Source organism: Ceratosolen solmsi, unplaced genomic scaffold (genome assembly GCF_000503995.2).
Source record: "Ceratosolen solmsi marchali unplaced genomic scaffold, CerSol_1.0 scaffold10, whole genome shotgun sequence".
NCBI classification, from domain to species: domain Eukaryota; kingdom Metazoa; phylum Arthropoda; class Insecta; order Hymenoptera; family Agaonidae; genus Ceratosolen; species Ceratosolen solmsi.
This window is the reverse complement of record NW_011948412.1, coordinates 3,522,321-3,543,119: the sequence shown is the minus strand read 5'-3', so window position 1 is coordinate 3,543,119 and position 20,799 is coordinate 3,522,321. Positions and strand designations below refer to the sequence as shown.

At 22.0% G+C, this 20,799-nt stretch overlaps 1 protein-coding gene across 1 annotated transcript in view; it reads left to right on the top strand.

Moving 5' to 3' along the window:
• The first annotated feature begins 10,645 nt into the window (after positions 1 to 10,645).
• Positions 10,646 to 20,799, top strand: part of LOC105367458 (uncharacterized) — a 34,238-nt gene continuing 24,084 nt past the window's right edge. The window contains exons 1-2 of the mRNA XM_011506183.1: positions 10,646 to 10,936; positions 12,567 to 12,699. The gene's annotated coding sequence lies outside the window, so the exon portion shown is untranslated. The remainder of the gene's footprint in view (positions 10,937 to 12,566; positions 12,700 to 20,799) is intronic.

The window sequence follows — 20,799 nt, the reverse complement described above, 5'->3', positions numbered from 1 at the left end:
TTGCGATTTTGTAATATTTAAAAAAAAAGTATAAACATTTAGTTAAACAGTACTTAGCAGAAAAATTATGTGGTTCGAAAATATAGAATAGTTGAAAGTTTCAATATAATAAATATTGAAATTGGCGGAAAAATTATATATATGTCGAACTAAAAGAGGTAAATTCTAAATAAAAAACAAGAAATAAATTTGCGAATAATTATCACGAACTTTTAGTAATATGAAACAAAAATATTAAACGAATATGAGTCAGAAATACAAATTTCAATCTGGTTTTAATTTTTGCGTTATTTGGTTTTTCATTTATTTTACTTTTGAAATAAACAATGTACATTATTTATATTTTGAAAACAATCATTACTACTTTATTACATTAAATTATTTTCAATCATATCATTCATTGAATTTCTAATAAAATCAGAAAATTTATATTTTTTAAAGTAACAATGTTTAATATATGTTTTTTATAAATTTTTTTTTATATTTAAGAAAGACTATTTAACTACATTCGTTTGTCATTTTTTGAGTTTATAATTATTTGTGATTTTAAATAAAGAAGTAATTCAGTTTGAAAACATATTTTTATTCAAATAATACATATAATAAAATAAAAGTATGTTTGGCATAAGTTTATATAGAAATAGATTTAAGCTCTATCCTATTTGTAATTTTTCTGTTTTAATCAACAGAAAAAAAAAATGAAATAGTTGGTATAATATTGAAAAAAATTTTGACATCGATATATTTTATCCTATAAGAAACAAATTATTTGTTATTACTTGTGTATCTGAGGATTATACAGCTATAACAGTGATATTGATATAATATATTTACTTGTAAATAAAGCGTATTAAGGCATAAACAAATATATATTCAATGATTTTTTCTTATTTATTCATTTTACCTTTTGTTATATGAGTAATGCACATTATTACAATTTTTTTTATCAGATTTTTATAGTTGATTTCATGGCCTTGTCAGCGGTTGAGTGTGAAGTGCCTTCCGTGATTTCACATGCAATGCCGTGATAATTATCTACCTGTGACATTTGATTAGTGAAAATTGTTTTTGAGTTCGGCAATGATTTTCCGATTGCAATTGTTTCCCCAATTTCTTTTGAATTTTATAAAAATGCTCGATTCGTTATAGAAAATGATGTGCCACGTCTTGATTATTTTTCATGCTTAAAAATAATATCTTTTCCGACATAGATGCAAGCGCGTGTGTTTAGTGTGATCGTAATTGTGGCACAGAATATAAGTGTCTTATTCACATACGTTACTCTATGTATAGTAGAATCGTTGCCTTTATATATTTTAAAATTATTATTTAAATAATAAGATTAATTTATTTCAATTTGAAGGCATCTCCAAGAAAATCAAACAAAATAATCTACGTTCGATTTATGTATAAAAACTAATAATTGTATAAAATTTTCAAAATTTTTAATATTACAAATTTGTTTGGACTTATATTATTATAAAATACAGTTTTTAAAATTTAATAATATATTTGAAATTGTTATTTATTATGTAGACTTGAAATTTGTAACATCAACCGCATGGAGCTCACGTCGTTTAAGGTCGTACGGTTTTAGATACTTAAATGTAATTAAAGTGGGTGATGGTGTGGAGTTTTGTTATGTTGATCAAAGGAAACGATTGTAGCTGTGAATTTCCATACGTACGTATTTTATAAGTTAATTTTCTTTAAACATTTGCAATGAATACTAAAAAATCTTCTATAAAAATAAATAATATATTTGATCCTACTAAAATAAATATGATAAAACTAGCTTGTATAGAATTTACGAACAGACATACTTATGCTTAATATCATTATACTCAATATAATTACGTGTATAAAATATTGAAACACACAGTCTACAGTTTTATAAAGAAAATATAAAAACCTTAGATCTAGAATTATTTAATCAAAATATAGAAACAAAAAGTCTAAAATTATGTAAACAAAGATTTCTGTTTATATACAGAAAATTATATAAACACAATTTTACTGTAGTATTATGTAAAAGAGAATTTGTTAGAATCAACGTTGTGAAAAGGTTGGAATGGATTTATTAAAAAATAACCTAACTGAACCAGCATTACGACATATATTCTTATGGATCAGGAATGCTTCTGCTTGAGATTAAATAACGCCCTTTTACCCATAATCATATTAGCAATATAATCCATGTTTTTATTATTAAATTCAGTTGCTGCTACTCAATGAGCCTACCTATTTATTCAATATCCAGTCGTAGACATTCGTTTGTAAGATATTCACTTGGGATCGTCATCAACATTTCCATATTAATGAGTCTGATAAGCTTTATAGTTGTATAATTTCACCATTTAGAGAACTCGTAAATTTTGCTGAGTGATTTCAAGAGCAGCCAACAGAACTGATTTTTTCGCGTCTTGGTTAATTGACATAGATGGCAAATATGCCAAGCAGCATTACCAAGCATTCTAGATCACAAATAGTACAAGTGGTGATAATGTTTGTAGTTTTTTTAGTTTTAAGAATTCCGACTATAAAGGAGTCTAGATTCTTCATTTCCTGAATTCTGATTTAATTCTACTTAGGGATAAGATGAAATATCCGCTCCTCTTTGATACATCATTTCCTAATTTCACTGACCGAGTTTTATCGTATGGAATTTATTATTCTTTTCAACCCTAAAGAATCTGAAAGTTGATAATCATACTGAATTACTATTGACATTTTATCATTAACATACTCTTAGAAGCTCTTAAATATATTTAAATTCATACAAATATTAAAAGTACATTTAGTTATAGGAGTATTTTGTCAATACAATATATATATATATATATATATTTAATAATATATAAATTCACACTGTACACGTGCACATATTACATTGTAGATACAATCATATGTTATGTATACATTGGTAAACATACGCTTTCATAAAATTATGTATACAGTTATGTATTTGTTTTATTAAGCATTTTGTTGTATTTGCAGATAGGCAGTATATAAGCCGGAGCCTGTTATTAAAATAGTATTAAATTATTCAAATTTATTTAAAAATGAAACTTCATTTGTTATATTATCAGATATTGAACGGTTTCTTGCAATAAAAGTCCAAATTTAAAACTAATATATTTTATTAGATATCTTTATTATTAGGGATTCATTATATATTTTAATCTCTCATAACATACACTTCAAAAAGATGTTTCAGATAAATTGTTATTTTTATGGTCTATTTTATGTTGATTTGATATTTAAAAATATTTTTGTTGGATATTTTTATAATTCAAATAAAACTTCATTATATATTTTATTGCTTTGGAAAGTATATTTTTTAAATATGTACACAATTAAAAATAAATAATTATAATAGAATCAATTTAAATTTATTTAGTTAATTTATTTTTATACTAAGATATGTTTTTGTTCAGAAATTTTCCCTTCAAATTTCCCTAAAAAAAAAAAATACAAACAAGTTAAAAGTATTTCTCTAAAAGACATGCAAATTATTTACAGTGAAGTAGATTCGAATTAATAGATAATTTCGATATAATCATTGAAATTTATTATTTTTATTGCATTATTAATACTTGTCTAGTATAATGTTTCCAAAATTATAATTAGTAAAATTAATTAATTCGAATAATTAGTTAGATTTTTCATCATTTATAATTTATTTTAGCTTATAGAATAAAACTTACCTCACGATTTCCAAATGCGTAATTTAATTGTTATAATGTATATGTTGGTAATTTAAGCAAATTAATTAAATATATACTAAAAATTACTAAAATCAATAGTATTCTACATTGTCACTATTTCTATTGGTATCCAAATTTCTAGATGGAAAAGTGAAGGCTTATTATTTTCTAAATTTATAATGTCGATTATAAGTTTATTCTATATGTATTATATATATTAACGTACAAATGATATATTTATTATCAATAGTAAACATATTTTAAACTAATATATTACTATTTTATTTATTACTTGTTTGTATATTTTTATATATTATTGCTTTATATATAGTTAATAATTTTATTAATTATAATGTATCATAATATAGATTAATAATAAGATAAATGAATAAGTAAATTAACATAAATATAAATTAGTGGTATAAGAAAAATTTATATTAAGTAAATAAATATTTTTTCATTTATTTTCAGTTTTTATTTTCAATTTAAATGATATATAATTAAAAAATGTTATTATTCATACTAATATTAGAAGGAATGACTAATTTTACAGTAATTTAATAACGTGGAAAATGTAGAACAGGATGTTTAATTAAGTATTCTAAAAGACCTGCTGTAATTTCCTTATTTAATGATACCAGATTGTCTATTCATACAAATTTTATCGTCTTCTCATTTCATTCGTTTAATCGCATTTTTCAGTTTAATTTTTTAATTTTTATGATTTTCTTATTTTGTTTTCAAATTGAAATACAATGTGAATGGATTAATATACATATAATTAATTATTTAAGTAAATAAATTATTTAATAATAATAAATAAAATCAATTATTTTATTCCATAAAAAAAAAATTACAAATAATAACTAATTTAACTTTAATTTATATGGTCTGATAACCATTATGTTATTAATAATTAAAACATTTTGATATAATATTAATAAAATTTCATTTATATATTTCAAAAAAATATGATATATAAAATATAGAATACCGCAGTAATCGATATCAATACGATGTAACAAATTAAAATATAACAAGACACAAATAGCATAGATGGAACCGAAATTTTATTATTTATGAAATTTATTCTTTGTATTAGAACTTAGTAATTAGAACGGTTCAATAATTTATGCGTGGTTAATTTATGAAATGTAATATTAAATAAAAAAACTGAAAATATAAATAACATCACTTAAACCATTTTAATTATCTTTAAAATTTATTACCTATCATATTAGGTAGACTATAATGTGTAATATTTGCAATTTTTATTAGAAGATTATGATTCTGCCATTTCTTATTTAAAAAGTGTTTTAAATTTCAATGTGCTATTCAATATTAAATATATGTTTTTAATAACATATAATATAAATAAATATTTAAATTGTTGTTAAATATTTCTTTGAGGTTAATGCAAGGCTGCAATTATATATATATATATATATATATATATATATATATATATATATAGGCTTTATTAAAGGAATATATTTGGCATAATAAAATAACTTGTTCTTCCCATTTTAAATTAATTTTAAATAAAAACTAATTAGAAAATTTCGAATTCGTTTATTTTTAACAAATTTCACTTTCATACCTTATGTAAGTAAAATTAAGCTGTTTGCTAAAATATTAAAAAATCTTAACAATTACAAGAACTGGAATACGTATTGTGATAAAATATGTATGATTAATTTTAGTATTTAATTTTCTTTTATTGGCACATTGTTTTATTATTATATACTTTATAAAATATATTATATCAATATACGATGTCAAAAATAGTTATGTAGCATATTACTTTGTAAATTTTCAATTTTGTGATTAATTCTTAATTTTGTCGTTAATTCAATCTCGCAAAATTAGTATTTTAAAATAAATTTATAGTTTAAAAAATAACCTATTATAATTCAATTTGCGCAATAAAAAAATTATTATATTTTACAATGATTGTACAATGCTGATACATGTTTAAATAAATTATATTTTATCAAATTATTCAGATTGTGGAATCCGTCAAATAAAATTTATTTATATATATATATATATATATATATATATATAAGGTGCCTTATATATCGAACCATAAATTCTATTGTGAATGCAAAGGTCATCTCTGTGTTCCACTTAAACGGTCGTATGAAATTTAAACGTGTATTAAAATTTAAAAATGCTAGACGATAACGGTCTGATCATTGATGTATAGACAGTTTGTTTTATTGTTATGATAACGTTGGTTAAAATTCAAGTACGTCTAAGTGGACAACTCTTTAGATATTATACTGGATTGGATAATTTAAATAAATTTTGTATTAGAGGAATTTTAGTAAGTACAGTCATGGATAATGCAAAATCAAAGTAATTCAATTACCTTTCATTACTATCACATACTGTTCATATTTTTATTTATTTTTAATTATTCGAGCTAATTTCGCCTGTATGAATCGTTTTCTTTAATATAATTTTTAAAATTTAAAAATTTAGTTTATAAAGATAGTATTAATAATAGCAAACATTAAATATTAACCACGAACTAATATGAACATTTAAAGAAAATAATTGAAGACAATCATTCTATAGATTAATATTTATAGCAATCGTTAACATTAATAATTAAGTTTCAAATATATTTACAATAAGCTTCATTTATGTTCTATGAAGTACTTTATAAGAGATTATGAAAAAATCTAATTAATACATTTATAATTAGCTATCTAATTATCTATCTAAATTAAAACTTTATTGTATTAGTTATTATTTTTAATATTAGAATATATTTTTTTTTATATGAGATTTTTTTATTGTTGATAAATAAATTTGCCTATTAAAATAGTATATTCTTTTAATTTATTTTAATAAACTTTTATTATATAATTAATCATATTGTGTGTATATATATATTACATTATATATTACAATTGATAAATAATATAAATTGTAGGTTATATGAAATATTATACAATATACTTGTTAAATATTAAACATAAAGCTACAATTATTTTATTTCCCATTAATTAATAGACATTTAAGTTTATACGTAATTGTAAAAATACTGACAACTTAATTGAACAAAATTTTTAATAAATTATAAATTAGATAAATATATAATTATTTATGCAATTTTAGAAAGAAAATTACTTAAAATTTGCTACGTTTATATCTTTTTATTGACGTTACCTATAATTTCTACAACCATCTATTAATTGAATGGAAAAATATCTTTATACATATAATAAAGGAATAAATAATAACCAATTTTAAAGATAAAGCAGTATGTCATTTTTTTAAAACTATTCTTTTTAGATTATTGTCGTATACTGTTTTTTTTTTATTTTTTTTTTATTACAGTAACAGAATTTTATTTCAATTAATTTCAGTACATATTCGGTATTTAACACGATATTTACCGTAATTATAATTGCGCTATATTATTTTATTCTATTTAGCTCGTTTTTTTATAATTATACATAAATTGCATAGTCTTACGATTATACGCTTATGAATATCACTCTACTGTGATCTAGAATTGTAGGGTTATTGTTAGTATCAGCGTGTAAGCAGTTGTCCAGTTTACAGTAAGTCCTCGTTTATATAAATTTAAAATTCACTTTTGAAAAAATGTTTTGTTCTTAACATTTATGAAGTAATTATAAATAACTACAATTAATGCCTATTTAAACAAATACACTGTTTAAGGTATGTATTTTAGATTTAGTATTGCTTTGCTTTTAATTTTAATGATCTTATTGGTAGGATATTGAGTAAGAAATTGAAATAATGTTATTTTTAAATAATTTTCCAAATTTTTTTTTTTTAAACTATACTATAATCTCTAAAGTATGAAAAATAGATTTTAATCAATTGTGTTTTATTATGGGTATTTTTAAAAATAATATTAATTACACATATTCTAATTGTTATAAATGAAAACAAATATATAAAAATTTTTTCATTATGATTGTAATAATAATAATTTAATTTTTAATATTTATTAAAAGTTTTGAAGAATACGTTCGTACATAAATATTTTTTTATAATTTTATTAAACAAAATTGCTTTGGATTAGTAATTAAGATAATTTTTTATCCTATAATCACATTAAGTAAAAAATATTCTAGTATTTTTGTAATATTTTGATAAACTACTTTCATACTTGCAGATTAATATTAAATTAAAATCATTAAATAAATTCCATATAATTGTTATTATTATACAAGACCGACACATAAAAAAGAAATAAAAATAGTTTTAAAAAATGTCAGTAAAGGATGTGTAATGAAAACTACATTAATTGTAATACAGCAGTTAAAGATCCATCGATCAATATACTAGCCTCATTTAGCGCAAAAAATTAGTCACAATTCAAATAGCTCAATAAAAAAATCTATGTATTAATATAATAGAAGACAATTTTTTTTATATTATATTTATACAATATAAATAAAATATAAAATTTATTGAGTTTATTTACAAATGAAGTAAGTTATTTAAAAAAACCAATTTTGTAATGAGGTAAGCTATGTATATCGGATTTATAGTCACATAAATTACATAAATGCATAATGGAATATTAGTTACAAATATATAAATACAATTTATATTTTGTATAGTTATTTTTATTGTTATCATTAATCTTATTATTTATTTACTTCATTTTCAGTTTATAGTTTTTGGATGACTTGCAGTTTCCTATTTGGCATAAATGATATAAATTTAATACATTAATTGTATTGATTCACAACTTTATTATGAAAAGCATTAATTATTGAATTATTGAATTTTGAAATATTTGAATTATTTAAATGCAAATTTCAATACATGAAAAATATATTAAAAGAAATTTGAATAAAATTATATTTTTTAAGTAAAGAGTGAGCATAGAACTTTTGAAAATAATAAACATTTTTTACCTATAAATTATAAAATTATTTAATTACAAATTAAAGAGGTATCTATTGATTGGATTTCCCTAAATTTATTAAATTGGACATTATTGAATGTTAAACTAATTCGTTTTTCTATTTTTGCGCTAAGTGAAATAAGTTTCTCTCTAGTAAAGGATTTTTTATTTCAAATCAAAAACTTTTAATTTGTTAAAGTAAAAATATTGCACGATAAAAGCTACTTTTCAAGTATTTTGATTTAATAATTGACTTTTTAGTCAATTGTCAATACAAGCTTATGTCACTCATGCTTTACTGTTATACCTGACACTTCCCTGAGCTACTTAAGGCGCATCTGGAGCAGATGGCAATTCGGTCAACAGCGCATTCAAGATGAAAGTACGCGCTGAGCTTCCCCCACGATTCCGGAACCCCATGATCTCTGAAAAGTCATTGAGAACTATACTGGAGTGACATTTTCATCAATGTGTCGGCACGCCTACACAATAGTCTTAGTTTGATCCCACGCTATCTGGCTTCGCAAGTAAAAAAGGAAACAATCGAGTAGTAATTACTACGAGCTGTGGATTCACGTAAACAAGTAGTAACACAGTTTTACATTTGGCCGAGACGACACTGGGCGCGTGGGAAGCGTACAAAATACGAGGAGGACGGAGGAAAACAAAAGCGAAGAAGCACACTTGAGGCGGGAAAAGTGCGAAAGAAGGGATCGAGCAATTGAAACCCCCACTATATTAAATGGCGGGAAAGCCGCTAGAGAGGCAAGTATCACAAGTATAGGTAAGACCGCGGAGAAACGGCAACCACATCGGGGGCGTGCTCTTCGCTCGCGACGCAGCTTCAGTTCTAGTCTAAGCTCTTCGTGGCTAGGACACCACGTCTCTAGAGCTCGATCGCTGGATTGTTGGGTAAAATCCTGATTTTGCGGATTGTTATAAGATTGGGGGACGCAGTCGTTGCTAGGATCTAGGGGAGGCTGATGATAAATACTTTGGCCTTGTAATTGCCGTGGGTTACGTTATGGTTATCGATATTCACGAGATTAGGCGATGAGAGTTTAAAATAAAAAAGGGAAGATGACTGTTGCACGTTGTATTCGACGATTCAAGAGAAGCTTCTCGATATTAGTATTAATCAGCTTGTAATGCTAATAGTTGTCGTAATTGTTATGGAACAAGAAGATTTTAGACTCGGGCACAAAAGTTTATTCCATGTAAAAATGCAAAGACGAATTTTTTAATTACTAATATAATGTCCTTGAGATATTTATAATTTTTATATAATAATTGATATATAATTTTATTATAAATAATTTTCATATAGTACACAAATAATTACAGATATTGTAAATTACTGGAAATTCAACTGCAAATGTTAAATTCAATTAGTAATAATAAAATAGGTTGACAAGTTGTGACTGAAAGTTGTAAAAGGTCTGGGACATTCGAAATCAAGTACAAATCTATGAGTCTATTCAATACCGACGAAAAGAGGAATAAATTATTGACTTGGTATAAAGGGGGTCGAGAAGAGAGATTAACTGTGTTGTTTATAAAGGTCGACAAGACTCCAGCAGACTTAGATGGCAGAAAGAAGTTAAAGGATTTCACTTGAAGACTAAACGATAACACGTGAAAGTAGTGTAGAATGATCAAAAAATAAATGTGAATGATTAACACTCATTACATTCTTAAATAAATATTATTTAATCAAAAAAGAAAATTCAAATTATTTAATGTATATTAAATAATTATTTTGATTTTATGAATTAAATTTTTAATATTAGTATAATACCATAAAACACGATTTGCCTCAACATTTTTATATATTTTTTGAAAAATTATATTAATTATCATTATTCCTAAGAGAAAATATTTGAATTATTATAAGAAGCATTCAACTTTCAATTTATGCAAAGTATAAAAACAAAGTCAGTGAAACCTTGTACAGTATTTCTCAATAGAAAAAAAAATAAAAAAAAAACCCAGTGAAATATAACATCCATATAATAAAACTTACATTTATTAATAAGTAATTTAAATCGCTCTTAAAAATAAAGGATTTTTCGTATCCGCACTTCATTAAAAGATATTCATATCACTTCCTTCTACTGTCATTACTTTAATCTGAGATATGTTGTTGATAAAAAGAACAACTGCAGGACTTGAAACGTTACGACAGAGAGAAGAAACGAGGAGAACCCGTTGAATGAGAAGTAGATTGGATATACTTCAAATACTTGATCGATCAAGATATTCTATCGATTACTAACGCGTGTCTGTTTGGATATAAACAATATGCGTCAATGACAGAGAAGAAAAGGTAATATCACATATGTTTGTCATAATAAGTTTAGAATTATTAAAACTTGTTCGTTTTTTTTAAATTACCAAATGAAGTTGTTTTATTAATGATTTCTTGTTTTGAAATACACAGTAGATATTGTTTAATACGTTACGTATATTATTTAATATTAAATTAATAAATTTATTAGATTTACATTAATTTGCGCTTACAATTAGCTTTCAAAACGATTTAACCTCGTAAAGATCATAAAAATAACAATTAAAATAAATTATCAGTTATGTCTAAATTAAATATAAAAATTAAAATAAGGGATTTCTATTTATAATAATTAATGAGATTTACAATATTTTATATAATTTTATTGATAAAAATCTATTGTTATAAATTTATAATATAAGTATAACAAGTTTAGATATCAATAACCTATTAATAGTTATATTTGATAAAATATAAAAACATTTATATTTTACATAATACTTATAATAGTTTAATAGTCAAATATTACTGTATTTTTAAAATGTTTGTACACATAAAAATTCTATTAGTAATTACATTTCATTTATTTCAAATTTTATAATACTAATTTCATAAAATATTTATTTATCGATTATGCTTATGTTTCTTATATGCAGTATTATTTTCATTATTACATATAATGTTTCAAAATTAATTTTCAAAATTAATTTTCAAAATTAATTTCTTTTAATTTTTTTCTATATTATTTACGTAGAAAGTTTCAATAATTGCTATTTTTGTGAGTTAAGTATGATATATTAGTAAAAATTAAAAATATATTTTTAAAATTTATAATATGCATTTTTTATTAAAATCAATATGCTATTTTTATGATTATACAAATATATTCGTACATATTATTAACAAACGACTTTAATTTTGTATATAAAAACTGATTACGTAAATGAAAATTATTTTTTATAATGCAGTTACTATATAAGTTAAGAACATTATTTCTACGACAAATTGTTATATTACATTTATTTTTCAGGTTATTAAATTTTTTATGATATATTTTTTAACGCAATATATATACATATATTTATACATAAAAATTATTTTTTTAATATTGTATAAATAAATAAAATAAATATATAATATTTATATAATAAAACAAAATAAATAGAAAAAGGTAGTCTTAAATAAATATAAATACATAAATATACTTAATATATTCATGTCTTCTAATTAGAATAATATATGGAAACCATGTATATAACTCTGTTATATTTTGTAACGCCATTTTCTCTAAATGTACATTAATTGTAAATCCTTTATATTAGTTACAACACATTGATAAGTATAAATTCTATGATAATTGTAATTAATATTCTTTAGAATTAATATGTTACCTTATAAAGTACAATAAAAATATAAATATAAAGAAAATATCATGTATTTTCTTTCGTTGTTACATTCAATTACGTAATATAATTTTAATATTCTAATTTTTATATTCAAAAATATTTTCAATTGAGATGGATTTATTAATCTTTATGAAAACACTATAATAGTTAAGAAATTATCACAAGGAAGTAAATTATATATATTTTATTTAAACTAATTAAATCTAAAATTTTAGATAGTTTATATAGTAAAATAATTATATTTAAAAAATGAATATTTTCAGAGAGCAGAAGATAAAAATGGAAAGTCTAATATTTCAATAAGTAATGAAAAGGAAGTGTATAATTCGACGTGTATATGCACAAACACTTATTACACTCATATGTTATTCAAAGCCTAGAGAGAATTTAAAATGGGTAAGAGATTTAAATTTATTGCTTTTAAATTAATTTTATTATATTCCTTATGCGCCTTTAATAATGTATTTAGAAATAATTTATAAGACGTACAAATAAATTTAAGTTTAATAAATGAATCGTATTTTATGTTACGCAATAATATTTGCAATAAACTATTTTAAACATTTTTCCTCTATAATTGATTTTAAGACCGTGTTTTGCCCTTTACAAATTTTATTTGTATCTTAAAATATTCTATATTATCATTTGTTATATATATTTCTAAGAGAAGTTTGATTAAATTCAAATTACATATTATTTATGAAGTTTTATCGTTAAGGATTTTTTGAATAAACAAAATTGTTTCATAAATTTTTATTTTAGTTAATGTAATTTTAATTTTGATATTTATAAAATATTTAAGAGTATACAAAATTGATAATTTCTATTCTTAGAAAGATAATATTTTAATATTTTCATTTTTTGAAAATTCTTAGACAAAAAGTATAAATAAGATAGCACCTAATTATAAACATATTATTTCTTCAAGAAATTTAGAGCAAATAATAAATTTTTATATTTCCTAAAAATATTTTTCCCTAAAAATCATTAACGTGTAAACAATGTTAAAGAAAAACCTACCGAAATATAATGTATTTAATAGTTATACTCTATCGCGCATTTTACATATGAACTTTTATAAATTGGAAATCAAATAAATATATTTTTTAAAATATTTTAATAAACAAATATTTAGTTTTATTCAACTATAAAAATGACGAATATTTTTAATCTGCTTTAAATTGTCATTTTGTTCCTATGTACGAAATTTATATTATTCTTCATGTTCAAGAGGAATTTTATTTCAAGTTATTATATTCTTAATTATAATATTGAGTGGACAATATTTATAATAGAATTCAATAAACACTTTTAATAAAGTTATTATTTAATTATATCTCAGCGTCTAAATTTTTAACGCGTTTTGTCACGCTCTAGGAAATTACTTTCAATGTTTCGTGCGACTAATTCAAATCAAAAGAAATTCAAACAACAGGCAAAGGTTGAAAGAGGACAGTTGGCGTGGAAAACTAATGAACGAAATTATCAAAGTATTCCTCTTTTTCTTTTTCATTTCTATTCCTCTCTTTGTCCATGGGAGATATCGCGTATGCATATCTTTCTCCGTAGGCGATAAAAGTCATCCTCTCTCAGTTTCACCTCTAACGATGAATAATGTTTCGCGCACACATTCGTCAGTCTGCACACTAGTGTCTTCAACCTTTATGGTGTCGACAAGCGGATGGTATGTAATCGGAGCGTTAGCTTGCTCGTTCAAAGTATAATATTAGCTTGGAGAATCCGGGTCAACACGAGTGTATTATCAGAGATTTGCGCTTATTATTGTTAGAACCCAAGTATTTGAAGAATGACATTTTGACCAATGATTTCATGAAATTAAATATATGTAAATTTGTTCATTTTATTAATTATTTTATTAATTTTACTAATTATCATTATTGATAACTAAAGTGTTTAGAGAGATGGAGTTCAAATAGTTATGGTAGTCGGTTTATTGTTAATATTTAAATGTTAGAAAAGAATTATGCAAATTTTGATTATGTTGTACGCATTGAAAAACGTAGGAAAGAAAAAGAAGTTATAAATATTAGACATAAATCTAAAACGTGTCATAAATTTTATTCATCATAAAATTACAGATGAAAATTGCCTATAGATGATTAAAACTATATTTAACAATCGTATTTGATGATATACGAATCTAAAATTAGCCAGCTGTTCGAATTATTTCACATACTCTATAATTTTTTATATGAAAATGTGCTTTTCAATATTTGTTTGTTATATATGGATTTTTAATACCTTATACTTAAAATAGTTAAACAGTATAAACGTCATGATAAAACTAGGTTTATTACTTGAAAACGTAACTACCTAATTTTGTTTTTCCATAATAGCTCGTCGTTTTAAGTCTATAAGAAAGTATAACATTAATCGGTATAGATCTTCAGAATCATTAGTAAAATTCAAGAATACGATTTCTAGAATGAAAAAGTGCCTGAAAATTTATTAATAATATAGTTTTGAGCTACTTATATTCTAATGTTTAATTAAAACATCATTATTTATTATTGATAATAAAAGTTTTATGAACTACTTTTTCACTACGGATCTTAACCTATAATTTTATCAAGTCAGTTGTTTATGTGGCTCAATTCCTTCTCTTGTGGATCATCTAGACAAATTTTTCTAGATTTTATTATATACAAAGATTAAATAGAAGATTTTTAATGGAAGTAGGTATTTCTTACCGTTAATTTCTTGCTAACTTTTAATGGGAAAATTTTCTTGTACGAGTACAGGAAAAAATGTTATGACTTTTTTCACAAGGTAAGCGAGAGGGATGAACGTATTTTGCATTTTATGTTAATAATCCGTTATAATAGTTAAGAATAGTGTATGGAATAATTTTAAATAAAAGCCAGTTTTTAAAAAGAAAAAATTAAGCTAGTATCATTTTAGTAAATTTACATATAATTTGTGTATCATAAGTTATTAAGGAGAGACATCCGTTTAAACCGCCATAAAGATAAAAATCTAGTTGATATTTACAAATTTTTTTGTAATTTTATTAACCATAAATTTTTTCACTCGAGTTTGTGTTTGAATGCAATTGTTCCGTAATAATTTTTAATAGAAAAAAGTTAGATATAAATAAGTACCTAGTAAAATATTTTAAATATAAAATATTTAACTAAATTCGTTTTTTCAAATAAAAATGTTTCTAATATAGTTATGCTATGAAGTCCAAAATTTGAATTAAAATTAATTTTTAAATAATTTATAAAATAAAATTCCGTTTAATTTTTGGTACCAATAAATTTTTAACTAATTAAATGTTATATGTATATAAAATTTTAGACTATCTTAAACCAAAAAAAAAAAAAAAAAAAATGAAAAAGTATATTGTATATGAACAAAATATAATTGGATTAACAAATAATACAAATATTTATTGATTAAAATATATTAATATTGAAGATTATGGTAATAATTATAAACAGAGAGTATTTGTAAAGTAATATTGTTTTTTATAACATCAATGAATCTATAAACTTATTTTAAAGCTATTTACTCGGATGATATATATTTCATGTCTGATGTAACAATATTTTATAATCAGTTTTATGTTTTTTTTTTAATAAAATATTTTCTTCATAATCGTACAATGAACATTATTGATAAACTGTTCTATCGATTCTGATTTTATGATTTCATAATTTTTGTTTATATTCGTATTTATTTATTTATACTTGAGATAAATAAATTAATTCCATATTAATTTCATGATGAAAATATGATTATATTTTTTTTAGTCGTTATAAAATAATAATTGTTGTATATAAATATATATAATATAAATATATAATATATAATATAAAATAATTGTTGTTTAATATTATTTAATATTACTGATTTAATTATTTTATACTTAATATATTTTACAAGTTGTTAATGCTTAAATCATTATTTTTTAATCATAAAAAGATGAAAATATTTTTATTTGTAAAAATATATTTTATCACTTAAAAGTAAGTTTAAATATGCTTTATTGATTTTTAATTTGGATTTTATTTTTTATTATAATTGGTTTATCTATTAGTTTGTTGAATTTAGACAATTTTATAATTCTTTTTTTATGCAGCTCATTTAATGACAAGAATATAATTCATGCTACTTTTAGGATTTTTTTATAGAATTTTGTTACTTATCAAAATGAGGTGAATAGATAAACATTGTCATTTTATGGTACATTTTCTCAGATGCTTGCGAGTCATTAGAACGGGATAAGGGAGATCATGATTGGAAACATAAATTCGTTCTAGCCTTATTTAATGAAATCAACTCTTATAATTAGATAAAAAATATACTTATTTATAGTGTCGTTTTTATCAGTATAACGTCACTTTCTATACTAATTGATTAAAGTATGTAAGATACTGTTTATTTTTTATTTTTTATATTTTCTGCTTTTTGTCAATAGAATAGAATTATAGAAAAAAAATTTTCGAGATATTATTTTATGAACACTTAAGAATAATTACTACAATTTCATATTAAAATGATCATATAAATTGAATGAGTATTATATTTATAAAGAATAAATGCAATACTTGTTGCCAGTACCTACGAAAATATTTATTAAATGTTCTCTATTTTATAAAACAATTAATAATATTTTTATGAAATATAATCAATATATTTATATCATACAATATCTATTCATTAAGTTTGTTTTCGTTTCTTTATTGATTTTATTTGCATTTCTATTTTATTTTAATTTTATTGTTTCATCTTTTTTCATACTTTATAATTTGTTTAAAAAATATCTGCTTATACATTAAATGAAGGTTTAGTAGTAACTAATATTAAGTCAGAGTCTTTAAATTAATTATATTCGAATTATAATATTCAAGTATAGTAATTTTGAGGGATTATCTTCATTTAACAACTGAAAAATTGAATCGAGAAATTCATGTTACCTCGTATGAACATAAAAATGTCTTTTGTCAGCAATATAATAAGTCTATCAAATTTTGTGTATTATATAAATACGTTTTTCTAAATACTGTATGCATATATATAAAATATATATAAAAAGGGCCGATTTCGAGGATAGAAAATGCATAAAATATAGTGTAAATAAATAGGAGGTAAGATATAATCATGGTCACGCGATGCATGCCTTGGTAAGCTTTCCGCTTCGATAGTAATCGCTGCAGAAGTTATTCGGAAGGCCGTGATTGCTCATACGGTTTCTGTCATCGAATTTTTGTTTTTTTTATTCCTTTTTATAATACTTTTATTTGCGAAACATAATCAATTATTTATTACTGGGCATTATATTTGAAATAAAATCATTGTCGAGCATATTTGACGAAAGCTTAGATTTATATTATAAATATAAAATATTAATATCAAGTATACTTAAATTTATTTATAATAAATATTTGTTTACCATATAAATTATGTAATAGTATATCAATAATTTATATCAAAATGTCAATAGTATATGATTAAAAAAGTATTATAATTTTTAAATATTTTTATATGCTAATTATGTATAACAGTATAGCTAAGTGAACAAAATTCAAATGTCGAATATGATCATTAATGATTATAATAGTATTATTCATTTTATAATTATTAAAAACTCAACAAATGTATCAATTAGTTTTTTTTTTGCAGATTGACATTTGATGATTCGTAAAATGTACATTATATTTAACATAAACGGTTGGGTAAACATGAAATATATGAAATTATTGTATATATATTTTATAATTTTCTAAATGTATGCTTTTATGGAAAAGTTTTATGATATTATGTAGTAATTAGATCATACATGACAATTTCTATTTCTAATTTTAATTTATATGATTTATATTTTTATTAGGTAAATTTTTATCATATATTATTGTTGTTTGATTTTCTAAATTACGATTTAATATTTCATTAAATAAAATTATTAAATAAATAAAACTATTAAATAATTATTTTTAATAATATTTTAATACATATGATAAATTAAATATATCTTTATATATTCATTTTTTTCATCTTTTTTTATCATCTTTTTTATATTTAAATACTATAAGCGAAATAATTATATTATATTACATTTTATATTAAACTTTCATTTTTGAAATAAATATATACATTCGATTTTTCAACAAGTCTTAATATTTGATATAAATAAATGATAATTTATAATTTAGTAACAGAATATTGCAAGTGCTTTAGTCTTGGTAATGAATGGGTTCCTTAAGTAATGAAATAATTAAATAGAAAATTGCTTATAAGTATTTGGTATTCAATTATGAGAAAATTAATAATATTATGAATGTAATGCATTTATTACAATGAAAGCTTTTTACAATCAAATATTTTTCTTATTGTAAAACTATGATTAATATTAAAGTTACCGTTAATATTTTATAAGTTCATTCTTTATGACTGAATTTTTTTCAGCCTTAGATCTTCTATAAAAAAGAAAGTTGATTACTTAGAACAAATATTTACAAAAAATTGTAATAAATAGAAAAAATTAAAAATATTTTTTTAAATGTATATATAAATGCATATAATAAAACCTATATAAAAAATTATATTAATTTTTTCAAATAAAAATAAACTTTTCATTTAGAATATACTATTTTTACTTTTAATAAATATCATTTATTTTTAAATAGTTTATACTTTTGAACGTATGGAACTATTAATTAAAAAAATCTGTATATATAGATATATACATAGATATATGATATTTATATATATTGATATTAAAAAATTATAAATATACAAAGTGTTCGTTCAAATAGTGTTGAAGAAGAAGTTTACGTTTAAAATTACATTAAATAATTAAAAATGAAAATACATTTTATATATACGTACATTTCAGGACAAATTATCGAAAGGCGATAAATTCATAATATGTGTACGTGCGAATTATGTTCATATATATTATAAAAAAGTATGCACCATATTAAGTTAACTAGTAAAGAATACTTAGAGGAATGGTCCCCTAATACTTGAAGATATGCGATGATTAAACTTATGACAGATCGAGGATTGTTAACTTTTTATAATACTTGTAGTTGTTCTAGTTATTAGTAAAATTATTATAACTTTTAAATTATTTTACATGATTTAAAAATACTACAGATTTTACATATTAGTAAAATTAAATGAAAAAGAAGTAATTTCAATGACTTATTATATTATTAAAGAAAATCTATTAATTAAAAACATATAATAAAAAATAACAGACTTTTTAAAAGATATTTTGTATTTATTATCAACATATATTTTTAGATAAAAATGTTATATTTTCTGTACAATATAGAATATATTATATTTACAAAATATAGGATATTAATTTGTAAGTTAATTTAAATGAAAAATTATTTTATTACGTACATTATATTGCTTAGTTGAAGATAAAAACGAATCGATTCGAAAAACTCAAAATGATTAAAAATATTTATCAGCGCGAACTAAATATAGAATATAGTAACTGTTAGTATATATTTTTATATGTTTAAAGTAGTATAAAAAAAATACTTTCATTTTTTTTCATTTGATTTTGTATAATAATGTATAATATGAGGGTATTATACGAATATTTAATCTCTACATTATGATGATATTTACATGTCTTTTTCTTATAAATAATAAATGATGGAGAATACCTATATTGTAATACATGATGAATCATACGATAAACTGTATACATACGTGTAGAGATAAGCAAACCGCAAAACAAAATAACAATATTACAATACGCACTCTATTCGGTATTTAACTCCGCAGTCAACGTAGCATGAGAATACGGCAATTAAGTTTTGCTATTCTTCTTTTTAAATCACCTGCTTGTAGTATACTTTGTTTTTCGTCAGGCGCTCACATTTTGCATGAAAAATAGCTTGTGTACGCATATTTCTATACACGATTGAGATAAATCATTCAGAGCCGTTCCTTTGGCAGGATAGCGAATAGAAAAAAGATAGTGTAAAGAAAGTGGCGTTAACGAACTGAGAGTACCGCAATAAGAAGCTTCCGTGACATGAATTTGTACGGGAACCTGCTAGTGATTCACTAATAAAGGATATCAAAGGAATGGAGTAATAGACGATTAAAACTGGTTATTGCTCTTTCGAAAAGTATATTAATGGACAATATCCATAGAAAAGCTATTAATGCGTGGGCAGCTAAGGAAGACTTTTAGACTTGTACATACCTGGTGATTCTGCAAATTCACTCAAAGTAACCCGGTTGGATTTAAGACAGATAACGATATAGTTTCTTGGAACTCTTTTCATACACTTTGACTTAAAGTAGGTTAATGACTGATAGAATTTTGATTGTAGAATTGATAATAACAGAAAATCATTAATATATAATCGTTAATTTGCATATATATGTGTGGTCATTTATAAATTATATTAGTATTCTATTTAATTATTGCTAATTCTCATACCTATATATATATATATATATATATATATATATATATATTATAAATACTATATATAA